Source organism: Rousettus aegyptiacus, unplaced genomic scaffold (assembly GCF_014176215.1).
Source record: "Rousettus aegyptiacus isolate mRouAeg1 unplaced genomic scaffold, mRouAeg1.p scaffold_m13_p_12, whole genome shotgun sequence".
Lineage (NCBI taxonomy): Eukaryota > Metazoa > Chordata > Mammalia > Chiroptera > Pteropodidae > Rousettus > Rousettus aegyptiacus.
The window spans coordinates 37449653-37463920 of record NW_023416287.1 but is presented as its reverse complement, the minus strand read 5'-3'; the positions used below and the strand labels follow the sequence as shown (position 1 = coordinate 37463920).

Sequence of the window (14268 nt, the reverse complement as noted above, 5' to 3'; positions counted from 1 at the left end):
AAACAAACTTAGATACAGAGAACAAACTGATGGTTGCCAGAAGAGAGGGGGGTTGGGCAGTGGATGAAAAACGTGAAAGGGATTAAGTACAAATTGCCAGTTTTAAAAATAGTTACGGGGATGTCAAGTACAGCAATAGGGAATATAGTCAATAACACTATAATAAGTATGTATGGTGTCAGCTGCGTTTTAGACTAAACGAGGTGATCATTTCATAAGGTATATAAATATCTAATCACCATGTTGTAAACCTGAAACTAATATAATTGTATGTCAACTGTAATTGAACAATACATTTTAAAGAAATGCAAAGTAAAAATACATAAATAAAAATAAATCAAGCATCAATAAAAAGTATATCATGACCAATGTTTGGCAATATATCTGAAATTTTAGAATAGCACATTCATACAAAAAACGGGGGGCTTACCAAAACCAACACAAGAAGTAACAACAACAACAAAAAAATCAGAATAACCTGTATCTACTTGAGAATTTGAATCTATAGTTAAAAAACCTTTTCATGAAAAAATTGCTAGGCCCAAATGGCTTCACCATTGAATACTTCTAAGCATAAATACATGACAACAATCTCACAGTAACTCTTATAGAAAACAGAAATGTAGGATACACTTTCTAACTTATTTTATGAGGCCAGAATGTGTGAAAAAGGAAAGTTATAAACTGATCTCTCTCATATTACACAGATGAAAAGTACCCCACAATACACTGACACACAGAAGTTAGTGACATATAAAAAAGAATGATACATCACACTAAATTAGGATTATCCCAGTAATGTGAGGTTGGTTTAATAGTCAAAAATCAATTCATGTATTTCATAACAGAAGATAAAAAAAAAATCCATTACCATCTCAAAGGGAAAGCATTTGATAAAATTTATTATCCACTAGAGACAAATAGAAGGAAAATTTCTCAATATAATAAAGGTTGTCTACGAAAAAAACCATGACAAACATCATATTTAATGGTAAAATATTACCTATATTCCCCCTTAAGATTGAGAATAAAACAAGGATGCTCAATTATACTAGAGATCCTAGCCAGTGCAATAAAGCAAAAGACCAAAAGCCATTAAGATTATAAAATGATTAATAAAACTGTCACTGCTTGTAGATGACATGACTGAGTAGGCAAAAAAAAATCTATAAGAACATACAGACAAAATTCAGAATAAATTTAGTAAGGCTGTAGATATAGTCAATATTAAAAAATCATCTTTATTTGTATATTCAAGCAAGCAATTAGAAACAGAATTTAAAAGATAATATTACTTACAAAAACACCAAACTACATCAAATATCTAGGAATGTTTATTTTTATCCTCGCTTTTTAATTGTGATGATTTCAAGACTTACAGAAAAGCTAAAAGAAGAGCACAAAGAATTCCCGCATGCCCCTCACCCACATTCCCCAAATGTTGGCATAAACTTCTGTTCATCACATGACACCAATTACAGTGAAAAGTTAGGCTACCAAGTGGAAAAAGTATTTCCAATACAAAAAAAAAAAAAAATTTCGTAAGCAGAATGTAAAAGAACTACAAAACAAAAAGAGAAAAAACCCGAAAAATGGACAAAAGACTGAAACAGGACTCTCTCTCTGTCTCTCTCCCTCTATCCCTTCCTACCCTCCTATCCTCCCTCTCCTCTCCCTCGCTCACACACACACAAGTGGTTGATAAACATGAAAAGTGCTCAACTAAGTAATTAGATAATCGAGAAGATGCTAATCAAAACATCAGTGAGATACCATTACCCCCTAATAGAATGGATGAAAATGAAAAGACAATATCGAAAGCTGGTAAGAATGTGGAGCAACTAGAATTTTACTATACTATACTGTCATAGAAATGTATTGTTATAAGCTGAATGAAATTTGGTAATCATGCGTAGCATTCTCACAACTGTAACCTTGCAATTCTACTGCTAGGTATGTACCTATGAGAAATGTTTATACATATGCACCAAAGACACAAGAATTTCACAGCAGTACTATTCCAGGAGCCCCAAACTGAGAATCAATCCATTGGATGGATAAATGGTGACAGTCATATGATGAAATACTGTAAGCAATGAGAATGAACAAACTATTGCTGGAAGTAATGACATGGATAAACCCAAGAAACAAAATAACTGAACAAAAGAGCAAATTTTAAAGAGGGTAACAGTATAAGACTCCATTAGATAACAAAACAAAACAAAACAAAACAAAACAAAACAAAACAAAACAAAACAAAACAAAACAAAACTAAACTGTAGTACTGAAGTCAGGATAATGCTTACCCTTATTGGGCTGAGATTAGTACCTGGGAGAGGACACAACGGGGAACTTCTTGGGTATTGGTAATTTTGTATTTTTTGGAGTGGTGGTTACTTGAGTATGTTCATCTCATAAAAGCTAATCAAACTGTACAGTTATGATTTGTCATTTACATATGTTACAGTTCATTAAAAAGCATATGCAAATAATGTATAATAACTAAATTTTCCAAAATTGCATATATGAACAATAATGAAAGGAATGCTTATTTCAGGGTTCATGGAATTATAGGTGACTTTCTTTTTAAAGTTTTACTGTTATATGCCACATTTTGCTTAATTAACATGTACTACAGTTAATACACATTTTAAATGTCGCTAAAAATACGAAAAAAAATCTGCCTCCCCATGTTTATAATCTGTTCCAATATACATCCCCAGACTAATTTTCTATCAGTTAATCTAAGCTTAATACCATCTGACTACTTGCCCTGTACACCAACCTCATTTTCTCTCAGCCCAGAGCATCCTTTGTATGTTCAATTTAAATATCGCATTCTCACTGATTCTATGTTTTTACTCCTCCCACGCACACTTCAATTGAAAAGATGTTCAACATAATAAGAGTACCAACACTAATCGTCAGGCGGCTCAGTGTTTACAAGTCACCAAGCAGAGAGGGCCACTTGCTTTAAGTCAATCCCTACTTTAGCGAATATAATTCCTATTTTAATGACATAGTTAAAATAAAGAGATTCTAAATGAACTACTGTTAAAGCAGGATTCCACAGGCTAGAAGGAGACCTTGAATGGAGGAGTATTTGGATTTACATGGACCCCACACTGAGAGATTTTCTTGGAAAATCACTGGCTTTTACAGATTCTCATGAGTCTAAGATTTCCTAAAAGTTAAGAACCACCGATCTAGACAATGTTTCCTAAGGTGTGGTATGCATACCACAGGTGGTACTCAAGATTTATTTTCTGGGGGCCCATGAAACATGCGATCATGAAAATTATCTTCATAGTTATATTTATTTTTATGTATATTAGAAAACAAACAAACATCAAACTCATGTCATAGTACTGATATAACTTATTAATTTAAAACTCTAATTTAAGTTAAAAAAAACTTTAAAGGATTTAAGTAAGTAGCTATCTAGATGGTATCTAGATAAACCATGGTGACAGCGGTACTAGCTACTAGCAAACACGAGATGAAAGGAATCTGCTTAACGGAGAGCACATGCTTTCTTTCGTATTTGTTACTCAAATTGCTTTTTAGACCTCTGAAAGTTTACTCAGTGCAATAACTTCAGAAATTCCTCATAATCATCATCTAGAAAAATACTGGCTAACCTAATCCACAGAAATTTTACCTGGCTCTAGCACTCTGCATCTCAATTTTTCCTATGTGGAAGCTGTGATACCATTATAAATAGAAGTAAATGTCAAAGAGCCATAAGAAAAAAAGAACTGATAAGAATGTGTCATAAACAGCTAGCTTTAGGGATGGCTCCACAGAGTAGTGGTTAGGATGTCTGCTTTACACACAGAAGGTTTGTGCACCAGTGGAGCCATGTCCCATACCCAGTGCACACCAGGCCCCCTGGGTGCGCCAGGCCCTGGGTGTGCACTGTGAACGTGTGGGAGGAGACACCCCGCCTTCAGAGATCCAGTTCTTAAGGAGAGATGGCAACATCTGTAGGCCAGGGGTGGAAATAGGGGAAGGGGAAATTCAAAAAAACTAAAATAAATAAAAAATAAAGAGCCAGCTTTAACAATAACACAGAAATGCTTTCACCATTTACTAGTAAAATCTCAGAGCATAGATAGTTCTTTCAAAGTGATGTATGTACGATATATGAAGTACACACACACACACACACACACACACACACACACACACACAAATACTCAGAAATGTTTGCTAAACTTGGAGGAAAAGCAGATAAGTAAACTGCTCCAAGCAGTTCCTCAAGAGGCCCATTAAATTCTATGCCCCTTCTGTGCTGCACTAAATAGAATAAAACAATAGAAGGCCATAGATGTCATGATGGAGTCTAACAACGCTTCATTCGATGTCATTAAGCCAGGTTCCAGTTCAAGACTGCAGTGTAGGTCTTGCTGCTGGATTCCCCACACCTTGCAACTGTTCAAGATACAGTTCCAACCTATCTATCAAGGATGCTTTAACGTAGCTTGCCCACAGGACTCTCCACAGCCTGGGTCAACTCGAACTATAGCTCCAACTGGCCTGCCAAGGTGGTCCTGGCACAGCCCTGAGGTTTCCCTGTGGCCCATGCCCATTCCAGTTCCAACTCCAACTCCGGCTCCAGGTGCAGTTGGCCTGCCAAAGATACTCAGTATGCACAATCTACAAAGAGGAAGTTCCTATACAAGGCTAATCCTTCAAGACCAGGAGAAGTGGCTGTTTCAAGTAATTCATAGAAACAAATACAGCAAAAGGCAAAATGCAGAGACACAAAAATATGTTCCCAGCAAAAGAACAGGTAAAAATCCCAGAAAAAGAACTAAATGAAACAAAGACAAGCAATACCCAATGACAACTTTATAACAACAGTTATAACGATGCTCAATGAACTCAGGAGAAGAAAAGGTGAATTCCAGAACTTCAAAAAGAAAAGATATAAAAAGAAAAAATTAGAACTGAAGAATACAATAACTGAAATATATAAACAAACACACACAAATACAAGGAAATCAGTATCAGATAAGATGAAATAGAACAATGAGTCATAAAGCTGGAAGACAAAGTAATAGAAATCATACAATCTGAACAGCAAAAAAAAAAAAAAAAAAAAATTCAAGAAAATGAGGATAGTTTAAGGGGCCTCTGGGATAATATCAAGCAAACAAACATCATAGGGGTCCTAGAAGGAGAAGATGAAGAGAAAGGGACAGAAAACCTATTTCAAAAAATAATATCTGAAAACCTCTCTAATCTGGTGAAGAAAATAGACATTCAAGTATAGGAAGCACAGGAAGTCCCAAACAAGATAAACTCAAAAGAGGTCCACACCAAGACACATCATAATGAATATGCCAAAAGTTAAAGATAGATTTAAAAGCATCAAGAGAAAAAGAGCTAGTTACATGATGACAGGAGAAACAGGTAGCCAAGAATACTCTATCTAGTAAAGTTATCATTAAGAACTGAAGTAGGGGCAGTAGGGAGGAGTTGGCATGTGCCTTTACAATGGCCCTGACCCTGTTTGGGGAAGAAGGAAAATTGATGTGTGTTAAGTGTATCAATGTTAGATAATTCTCATAAGCACCTGGTGAAGGAAAGAGCTGGAAAGAATTTCCTTTAAAAAGAAAACCAGAGTCTGGATTTGGTGGTAACACAGCGGAGTGAGAGATGTCCCTAGATCTCTCCCCTTGAAACAACAATAAGCTGAACATCTAAAACTCAACAAAACACACCCAAACTACACACCAGCACATCTGAGCGAGGGATCTGCACATAAGAGCTACCACAGGTCAGAATCCCTGGTGTGGGACGGGGGACCGGGAGTAATAAAGAAGCTGCCTCTCACAGCTGCCCGAGCTCCTTGTAGGAGGAGGGGTAGGGGTGAAGGTGTGACAACTTTCCTGATCAGCTCTGACTGGAAGTGCCCGTGCTTGTATGCAGCTGACTGGAGGGCCCAGTCATCAGGCCAGGAAGCAGAGAAGCGGGGTGGGACCGCAGAGAAACAACAGCTGATTTTTACTGGCCTGGTGCAAAACCAACGCTGAGCCGCAGCCTCCACCCCCAACCCAGAGGGCCCCTCCCCCCATACCCTACGAGAACCATCACCGGAGACCCGAGACCCATCATCACAGAGTCCCAAGGGTATCTGACCAAATGCTACCTAAACTGCTAGGGATCCAAGAGGCTTAGATGCCAAGTACTGGAAACCAAAAGAAGAGCGCCTTCTTTGCAGCAGGCTAGAGAGACCTTTATTTAATAAATCTTCTTTCTGGAAAAACAACAGAATACACATCCATTAATGCCCAGGTAAAGAAATAGTCCATTAAACACCATGAACAACAAAGGTGACAAGGCATCTCAGAAAGACAGAAAAATCTCCAAAAAATAAGCTTACAGATGTAGAGATATGTGACTTAAATGACAGACTTCAGGATGCTGCTTCTGAAAAACTCAATGAGACCCAAAACAAATCATGTCAACAACTTCAAGAATTGAAAAAACAACTAGATGAGCAGAGCAAGGAGAGTGAAACCCTCAAGAAGAACAGAAGAGATATTCTATAGATGCAGAACACACTGTAAAAGTTGAAAAATGAAATAGCAAGCCTTGGAAATAGAGTCGACCAAATGGAGGAAAGAATCAGTGATATCAAAGACAGAAATCTAGAAATAAATCAGAAGGAAGAAGAGAGAAACCAAAAAATGAAAACTAATAGAAGAGAAACACAAGAACAAGCTGATACCATTGGGAGAGGAAACATAAGAATAATGGGCATTACCAAAGGCTAGGAAAAGGAACAGGGTTTAGAAAGCATTTTCAGACAAATAGTGGACGAGAATTTCCCAAATCTAAGGAATGAGTTGGAGCTTGGAATTCAAGAAGTCAACAGAACACCCAATTATCTCAACCCAAAAAGGCTTTCACCAAGACATACCGTATTAAAGTTAACAAAATGCACCGACAAAGATAGAGTTCTCAAGGCAGCTAGGGAGAAGAAAATGGTAATGTATAAAGGAAAACCCATTAGATTATCATTGGACTTCTTAGCACAGACCTTACAAGCCAGAAAGGAATGAAACCAAATATTTAAACTATTAAGTGAAAGGAACTAACAGCTAGAATAATGTATCTAGCTAAGCTCTCCGTCAGATATGAAGGAGAAATCAAGACCTTTCCAGACATACAAAAATTGAGGAATTCTTCACTACGAGGCCTGCACTACAGGAAATACTGAAAGGAGTTACCTCACCTAAAACAGAATAACAACAACAAAAATACATAATTAGGAGTAAAGTGACTATTAGGTAAATAGAAACGGAGGAGTGCGACCCTTATTAAAAGTAGGGCATTACAGCTTAAATGATAAGAAGTGAATTGTTATAACAAGATATTACTGAACGTTCGGCATACATAGGGACAAATTGAGACAACAATGACTGAAAAGGGGAGGATTCAAAGATCCAAATTCCCAAAGGACAAGGGAGATAAGGCACGTGCAGAAGAAAACAGACTGTACATATATAACTGTGGAAGTAGCAGTACTAATATCAGATGAAATAGACTTCAAAATAAAAATACTGAGGGACACTTCATAATGATCAAGGGAATCATGCACCAAGAAGAAATAACACTTATTAACATCTATAACACTTATTAATATCTATGTTCCCAATCAGGGAGCCCCAAAATATGCAAAGCAATCACTAACAGAAGGAGAAAACAGACCAAAACACCATCATAGTTGGGCATCTAAATATCCCACTGTCGATAAGGACAGAACATCCAAACAGAAAATCAATAAGAAAATAACATCCCTAAATGACACTTTAGTCCAACTGGACATAACTGACATTTACAGAGCCTTCCATCTCAGAACAGCTGCTGATACATTCTTCTCTAGTGCACATGGAACATTCAAGAATTGACCACATACTGGGACACAGAAATAACCTCACGAATAAATATAAGCGAGTTGAAATCATACCACCTATATTTTCATAAAGCTTTGAAACTAGAGATCAACTGCAAAAAGAAATCAGGAAGAACCACAAATTCATGGAGATTAAACAACATGCTACTGAAGAATAACTGGGTCAGAGAAGAAATAAAAAGAGAGATCGAGAAATACATAGCAAATAATAATAATGATAGTTCAACATATCAAAACTTTTGGAACACGGCAAAAGTGGTCATGAGAGGAAAGTTCATATCATTATAGGCCTACCTCCAAAAACAAGAACGAGCCCAAATAAATAACCTAATACTTCATCTTAAAAAACTAGAAAAAGAAGAACAAATGAAGCCTAAAGTCAGCAGAAGGAAAGAAATCATCAAAATTAGAGCAGAAATAAAATCGAAAAAAAAAAGAATAGGAAAAATAAATGCGACAAACCCCTGGCTAGGCTAACTAAAGAAAAAAGAAAAAGAACACAAATAAACAAAAACAGGAATGAAAGGGGGGAAATTATGACTGATATCACAGAAATACAAAAGATCATACAAGAATACTATAAAAAAGCATATAACATCAAATTTAATAACCTAGAAGAATAGAACAGTATTTAGAAAAATACAGCCTTCCTAGACTGAATAAAGTAGAAATGAAAAAATCTAAATAGACCGATCAGCAGTATGGAAACTGTAACAAAAACCTACCAAAAAGTAAAAGTCCAGCATCAGATGGCTTTACCAGTCAATTCTACTAAACATTCAAAGATTTAATACCTATTCTCCTCAAACTCTTCCAAATAATCAAAGAGGAAGCAATACTTCAGAACTCATTTTAAGAGGCCAATATTACTGATACCAAAACCTGGTAAAGATAACACACACACAAAAGAAAACTACAGGCCAATATCTCTCATGAACATAGATTTAAAAATCCTAAATAAGATACTAGTGAAGCAAATACAGCAACATATTAAAGAAGATTATATACCATGTTCAAGTGGGCTTCACCCCAGGGGCACAGAGATGGTTCAAAATACACAAATCGGTTAATGTAATGCACCACATTAAAAAATGAAAAAATAATCATATGATCATATCAATAGATGTAGAACATGCCTTCGACAAGATATAGCATCCATTTATGATCAAAATACTTAACAAAATCGGTATAGAAGGAAAGTACCTTAACATAATAAAGGCCATCTATGACAAACCCTCAGCCAATATTATACTTAAAGGTGAAAAACTAAAAATCTTCCAAGATCAGCAACAAGGCAAGGCTGCTGTCCACTATTGCCACTGCTATTCAATATAACATTGGAGGTCCTAGCAAGTACAATCAGGCAAGAGAAAGATATAAAAGGCATTCAAATAGGAAATGAAGAAGTCAAATTGTCATATTTGCAGATGACATGATTCTCTATATAGAAAACCCTAAAGACTCCACAAGAACACTACTAGAAACAATAAACAAATATAGTAAAGTCTCTGGATACAAAATCAACGTTCAAAAATCCATAGCTTTCCTGTACTCTAATAATGAAGCATTAGAAAAAGAAGTAGAAAAAAAATTCCTTTTGCAATTGTAACAAAAAGAATAAAATACCTAGGAATAAATTTAACGAAACAGGTGAAGGACTTATATAAAGAAAACTCTAAGACCCTATTAAAAGAAAGCAAAGAAGATACAAAGAAATGGAAAGATATTCCGTATTCTTGGATTGGAAGAATCAACATAGTTAAAATGACCATATTACCTAAAGCATTATATAGATTTAATGTAATCTCCATTAAATGCTATCGGCATTTTTACAGAAACAGAAGAAAAAAATCATCAGATTTGTATGGAAACACAAAAGACCCTGAATCACTCTGCCCGACTTCAAATTATACTACAGACTTCAAATTATACTACAAAGCGACAGTTATCAAAACAGCATGGTATTGGCAGCAAAACCACATGAACCAGTGGAACAGAACTGAGGGTCCAGAAGTAAACCTATATTTAAACGAGCAAATAATTTTCGACAAAAAAGCCTAAAACATACAGCGGAGAAAGGAAAGCCTGTGCTGGGAAAATTGGAAAGCCACCTGCAAAAGAATGAAACTAGGCTGTTTATCACCACACACCAAAATTAACACAAAATGGATTAAGGACCTGACTATATGACCTGAAACAACAAAATGCATAGAAGAAAACATAGGAACAATACTCAAGGACCTTGGACTTAAAGAGGATTTTATGAATTTGACCTCAAAGGCAAGAAGACTAAAAGCAAAAATAAACGAATGGGACTACATCAAACTAAAAAGCTTCTCCTTAGCAAAAAAAAATTGTCAACAATGTAAAGAGATAACCATCTCAACGGGAAAATATATTTGTGAGCAACATCTCCAATAAAGGCCTAATATCCAAAATATACAAAGAACTCATATGACTCAATAACAATAACAACAAAAAAAATGATCCAATCAAAAATGGGCAGAGGACCTAAACAGACTTCTCCCTAGAAGACATACAAATGCCCTACGAATATATGAAAAGATGCTCAACATCGCTAGCTATTAGGGAAATGCAAATCAAAACCACAATTAGATACCATCTCACACCTGTAAGAACAGCTATAATTAACAGGACGAGTAATAACAAATGTTGGAGAGGATGTGGAGAAAAAGGAACCCTCATACATTATTGGTGGGACTGCAAATTGGTACAGCCACTATGGAAAACAGTATGGAGGTTCCTCAAAAAACTAAGAATTGATCTACCAAATGATCCGGCAATCCTACTATTGGGTATTTACCCCAAAGACTTGAAAACCCATATCCGAAAAGATATTTGCACACCGATGTTCATAGCAGTGTTATTCACAGTGGCCAGGACATGGAAGCAACCGAAGTGTCCTATGATGATGATTGGCTGAAGAAGCTGTGGCACATATATACAATGGAATATTACTGAGCCATAAGAAGAGATGAAATACTGCCATTTGTGACAACATGGATAGACCTTGAGATAATCATGCTAAGTGAAATAAGCCAGACTGAAAAAGTAGAAAATCACATGCTATCACTTACAAGTGGGATATAAACCTAAAAGCAACAAATGAACAGGACAAACAAACAGAGACTCATGGAAATGGACAATGGACTAGGGTTACCAGAGGGTAGGAGGTAGGGAGGAGGAGAGAGGTAGACAGGGTAAATGGAGTTAAATGTAGGTGGACATGGGGAAGATGAAGAGGGTAAATGGGATTAAATATATGGTAGCTGAAGGAACCTGGACTTTGGGTGGTAATCACACAGTAGAATACATAGATGTCAAATTATAATATACACCTGAAAACTATATAATTGTATTAACCCATGTTACCCCAATAAACTTAATAAAAAAAAAATTAAAAAAAAAGAACTGAAGTAGAAAGTTTCCCAGACAAGCAAAAGGTAAAGTTCTCGCCAGTAAATATGCATTACAGAAATGTTAAAGAGACTGCTTTAAGCAGAAAAGGGCAAAACTAAAAATGGAAAATATAGGACCGTAAAAACAATAAAGTAATAAAAGCAAAACAGAAAAAATGATTAAGGCAAACACTTAGAAAATGTAGTGGATCAACCAATTATAAAGCTAGTACGAAGGTTAAGAGAGAAAAATAATAAGAACATGCATAACTACAGTAATAAATTAAGGGACACATATACACACACAAAAGATGTAAAAATTATGTCAAAAACAAATATGGTAAGAAGGGTGAGTAAGAAATGTAGTGCTTTTAGAACATGTTAAAACTTAAGTGACCATTAACTTAAAATAGATTGCTATAAACATATGAATCTCATAGTAACCACAACCCAAAAACCTTTTTACAGATACATAAAAAATAAAAAGTATCTCAAACAAATCACTAAGGAAAGTCATCAATGTACAAGAGAGCAAGAGAAGAAGGAACAAAGAACCACAAAACAACCAGAAAACGATAAAATGGCAACAAGTACACACCAATCTGTAATTACATTAAATGTAAGTGTATTAAATGCTCCAATAGAAGACATAGGGTGGCTGGCTAAACAAACATAAAACACAAGATCTGTGTATATGTGGCCTACAAGAGGCTCACTTGATATTGAGAGTCACACAGAGACTGAAAGTGAAAGTATAAAAAAAGAGATTTCATGCAAATGAAAAGAAAGCTGGGGTAGCAATATTTATATCAGACAAAACAGACTTTGAAACAAAGACTGTAAATAACAAGAGACAAAGAAGGGCATTATGTAGTAATAAAGGGATCGATCTAACAAGAGGATATAATACTTGCCAACATCTACACACCCAACATGGGAGCACCTAAATGCATAAAACAACTACTAGGAAACATGAAGGGAGAAAAAACGGTAATATAATAATAGGGGACTTTGAGACCCCATTTATATCAACAGATAGATCATCCAGACAGAAAATCAACAAGGAAACAGTAGCCTTGAAATTTACAGAAACGTTCTATCCCAAAACAGCAAAATACATTTTTTCAAGTACATATGAAACATTTTCCAGGATAGACCACATATTAACACACGAAGTCTCAGTAATTTTAAGACTGAAATCATATCACCCATCTTCTCGGATCACAACAGTATGAAACAGTATCAATTACAATAAGGAAAACTGGAAAAAAACACAAACAAGAAAGCTAAACAACATGCTTCTAAACAATCAACGGATTAATGAAGAAATCAAGGAGGAAATCAAAAAATACCTGACATAAATGAAAATGGAAACACAGTAATCCAAAATCTTTGGGACACAGCAAAAGCAGTTCTAAGAGGGAAATTCATAGCAATAAAAGTCTATTGCAAGAAACATGAAAAATCTTAACTAAAACAATCTAAACTTACATCTAAAGGAACTAGAAAAACAAAGCCCAAAGTGAGTAGAAAGAAGGAAATAATAAAGATCAAAGCAAAAATAAATAAAAGAGACAAAAAATAGAAAAGATCAACAAAACTAACAGCTGGTTCTTTGAAAGATAAACAACATAGATACACCTTGAGCCAGACTCATCGAGAAAAAGAGAGGGCCCAAATAAATAAAATCAGAAATGAAAGTGACAACCAAAACCACACAAAGGATTATAAAAGAATATTGAGAACAACTGTATGACAACAAATTGGACAAGCCAGAAGAAATGGATAAATTCCTGGAAACATACACTTTTCCAAGACTGAATCAAGAAGAAACAGAAAATTTGAAGACTGATTACTAATAACAAAATTCAATCAATAATCCAAAAACTCCCGAAAACAAAAGTCTAGGATCAGGTAGCTTCACAGGTGATCTGTCAAACATTTGAAGAAGATTTATCACCTACCCTTGGAAAACAGCATGGTGATTCCTTAAAAGATTAAAAATAAAGCAACTGTATACCCAGCATTTCTACTTTTGGGTATTTATCTGAAGAAAATGAAAACAATAATTTGAAAAGATGTATGTACCCGTAAGTTCATTACAGCATTGTTTATAATAGCTAAGGTATAAAAGCAACCTAGATCCATCAACAGAGGAATAAATAAAGAAGATATGATATATACTCAGCCATAAAAAAAAAAAAAATGAAATCTCGCCATTTCTAACAACATGGATGGATTCTGAGAGTATTATGCTAAGTGACATAAGTCAGACAAAGGAAGACAAACATTATATGATTTCACTTGCATGTGGAATCTAAAAAACAAGACAAATGAATAAATGAAACACAAACTCAAAGATACAGAAAACAATTTGATGGTTGCCAGAGAAGAGGGAGGTGAGAGATGGGCAGGAAAGGAGAAGGGATCAGGACATATAAACTTCCAGTTATAAAATAAGTCATAAGGATATAATATACAGCAGAGGGAAGAGAGTCTTTAAAAAATTTTTTATTATTATTTATTATTACTTATGCCTACAGCACCTGGTTGTCCTGGGTGGTCTCCCATCCAAGTACTAACCAGGCCTGACTCTTCTTAGCTTCCAAGATCAGACATCAGGCTTGTTCAGGGGGGCATGGCCCTAGACTGTGGACTGTGGCTCTACTGGGGTGTGAACCCAGGGCCTTCTGTGTATAAAGCAGATGTGCTAACCGCTACACTATGAAACCACATCCTAAAAAATTTTTTATAAAATATTTCAAACATTCAGACAAATATTGAAATCATATGACACTTATATTTAACAAATGTTAGAATTTTGCCACACTCTCTTGTCCTGTCATTCTAATGTTGCCTGGCTGGATAATAACCGGACAACCAGGAATGAAGAAGCAAGGGCTTCATGAAGAAAGTAGTTTT

General features: G+C 35.5%; 1 protein-coding gene across 2 annotated transcripts in view; it reads right to left on the bottom strand.

Annotated features, from left to right (window-relative positions):
- The window catches only part of XRN2 (5'-3' exoribonuclease 2), a 75974-nt gene that overhangs the window by 15460 nt on the left and 46246 nt on the right, over positions 1-14268 (bottom strand). The window lies entirely within an intron of this gene.